Source organism: Lissotriton helveticus, chromosome 4_1 (genome assembly GCF_964261635.1).
Source record: "Lissotriton helveticus chromosome 4_1, aLisHel1.1, whole genome shotgun sequence".
Taxonomy (NCBI): Eukaryota; Metazoa; Chordata; class Amphibia; order Caudata; family Salamandridae; genus Lissotriton; species Lissotriton helveticus.
Genome location: NC_136063.1, coordinates 2091028452 through 2091031277, shown reverse-complemented (window position 1 = coordinate 2091031277; position 2826 = coordinate 2091028452). Strand labels below are relative to the sequence as shown.

The 2826-nt window shown below is 38.0% G+C and overlaps 1 long non-coding RNA gene across 1 annotated transcript; it reads left to right on the top strand.

Annotated features, from left to right (window-relative positions):
- The first annotated feature begins 577 nt into the window (after positions 1–577).
- LOC144827800 (uncharacterized) lies at positions 578–2304 on the top strand. Its single transcript, XR_013610384.1, has 5 exons — positions 578–668; positions 794–863; positions 1003–1104; positions 1215–1319; positions 2049–2304. It is a non-coding gene; the product is annotated as an uncharacterized LOC144827800 (long non-coding RNA).
- Positions 2305–2826: the final 522 nt, after the last annotated feature.

The window sequence follows — 2826 nt, the reverse complement described above, 5'->3', positions numbered from 1 at the left end:
AGGCTTAGTTATCTGTAGAAATGAGTAAACAGCTTTTACTTAGTCTTAATGTTAGGAAGAGTGAGCAGATCTTTAATAAAGCACTTTCAGCGCCAAAAATAGATGAACATATCAGTCTTTGTCTGCCTTTTAATTAACCTTGCTACTGACAATATCGGAAAGCAACAAAAATATTGCCTTCTTTTCTTTATTGATTGAAATAATGGAGCGCCTATCTACATGCATAAAACTCTTGCAGCGCTCCTAAAACATCAATAGCCTATGGTTCCATCAGGCTTCACATAAGAAAGGAAGGACAAGTAACGTTAGAAAAAGTAAACATCCCCTTTTCTCTGTCTACTACATCCTCATGCAGAGAAAAAGGTATTGAGCCCTTTAAGGGTAAGAGGTTACACACCTGTAGCCTGCAGAGCATTGGTGTAGTGATTGTACAGTGTGTTACTGCCTTCTGTCTACCAACCTATTTCATCAGGGTTGGGTGTGGAGCGCCAAGATGCTCCTCGGAGCGATAGCCGCGCTATAAAAATGTGTGCTTACATTACATTACATTACATCTGTGAACACTCTAGGGAAGGCGGCAGTATATAAGGGCCTGCGCACCAAACACCTGATTCCTTCGGATTGAATCAGGTCCCGGTAACTCTGCGGTATTATCAAGCGCGAAAAAGGTACGTTATAAAGGGGCCACCTTTTATTTTGGCGTTACCTTTAAAATCAGCCTAAGCCATCTTATTTAATCGGTACCGTTTTCCCCCTTATAATAATTTTTTTCTATATATATATATTTTGTTAGGCGATTCATTACGGCTTCCTAAACATCATCTTCACATCGAAAAACGCTAACGAACCCTAACGGCTGGAAAGTAAGAATTCCTCTTTTCACTGTTTTCGGTTCTGTTAAAAAAGGTACTTCTAACGCTGTGTGTTTTCGATAATTTGTAATAACGCTAGTAGCAGAGGTGTTTGCTAATAATAGCCGTCTGTATGTATCTATTGTACTAGGCTAAAAGAAAAGGACCGTGCCTGCTTTATCTCTTTTACTCGGGACCTGTAGCCGATTTTTACTGCTCGCTGCAACTTCAATGTATGCATACATGAGCGCAGGTAATTCTTTGTTAAGTCCGGGCATAACATATACGCCTGACTGATCGTGCCTTAGTAAAGACATATCTCTGTAGAGGTGGTCCTAACGAGACCTACTTTTGTCTTTTCAGCTTTTACCGAACAAGATTCAATTTTATAAAATAATAACTAAGAATCACATAGAACATACGGATTTAATGAACCTTGGAGTACCTTCAAAACATCGCACCTGATAGGTATTCGCCTAATATCTAATAATTCTCTCTGTGGACTAACATGATAGTTTAGGCAACATACCACCTTTTACTTTATTTAATCACAGTTTATTCTATGTTACCTTTTTCTTTCTCAACACTTAAAGCAAATACCACTACTTCATGACCTTACGACTTATGGCTTGTTGTTTTAAGGCAGTTGCAATCCTACCTAAGGTAAGAAGTGTAGGTTGTTTAAATACTATAGTGGTCTGTTCCTCAGAATTAAAAAATGAGCTCACTGAAAACTTAAGAATGAGTAAGGGATCAGTAAGCAGGTTTAGATATCAGTTTGAAATAATAGGCCTTCCTGACACCGTTTTAATGAAACAATAATAATAATTTTTTGCTGTCTATAAAAGGGCCGGACTATGATACTTACCTCTCTCTTTCCTTTTTGACCATTCTTTCCTCACTCTTTCTCTAGCCATCTAGCTATGCAGATAGTAAAAATATGATATCTACACTTGATACCTACTTATGCATATGGATGTCCTAGTTATAATCTTTTGTAAATATATGTATATATATGTATATAGGAAAATATATGTTTAGACTATTCCATGAGCGATGCAACATGCTGTATATATGTGTGTATATATATCCTTTCTATGTCTGACGACAGATGGTTATTCCACTGTATTGATCAATGAGGTATCTATTGTGACACACTAAAGGAGATGTAGTGACTCTTTTTTGTTTAAACCTTAGAATTTTTGCTGATATTGTCCTGAGGAAGACACGAAAGGGTGTGTCGAAAGGCGTGGACAGGAATCAGCATCCTCCACAATTTCTGGGCATTATCATTTGTTGACAACAATCCTGTGATCTATGTATATTCTTTATAGTAACAGTGTACGATTTTAAAAACAAAGGAAATGTTTCTTTAACTAATTTATTTTAATCATGTGTTTTGAATGAATATGTCTATATCAAAAGTTTTTATTAATATAATTACATTTTTCAATTTATCATACAGATTTTTCTTGAGTCCTTATCTCCAGATGGTGTGTATTTTTACCTGCTTTTTTCAGACTGTGTAATTTCTTTGCCTGGGCTTTTACCCTTACTTATCTTTGAGCAGTAGCAACACCCCCACCCCTCAGCACCTTAAGACCCTCAAGGGTAAGTAGTGCGCTTTATAAATACAATGATTGATTGATTGATTGATATGATCGTCTCTAGTTTTGTAATTGTCTCTTTGGGGAGGGGGGTGGAGGTGGTTCTAACTCCAGCTCCCGGTATTTGGAGAAATCGTCTAAGACTAATAACTAATGCCAGCCATCCAGGAGGCTTCTGAGGTCTGCACTGGCAAGATGCTATGGAACCTCCGGACTCTGTTCGGTGATGATAGTTGTCGAGGAGTTCAGCATTCGGGTGGCATAGCATAGGTCACATTGTCAGACTGAATGTCCAACTCGGTCCTGCAGACCGGGAAAGCACAGTTCTCTGTGTAGCATGTTTTTAGTTTTGACAACCCCTTGGTGGG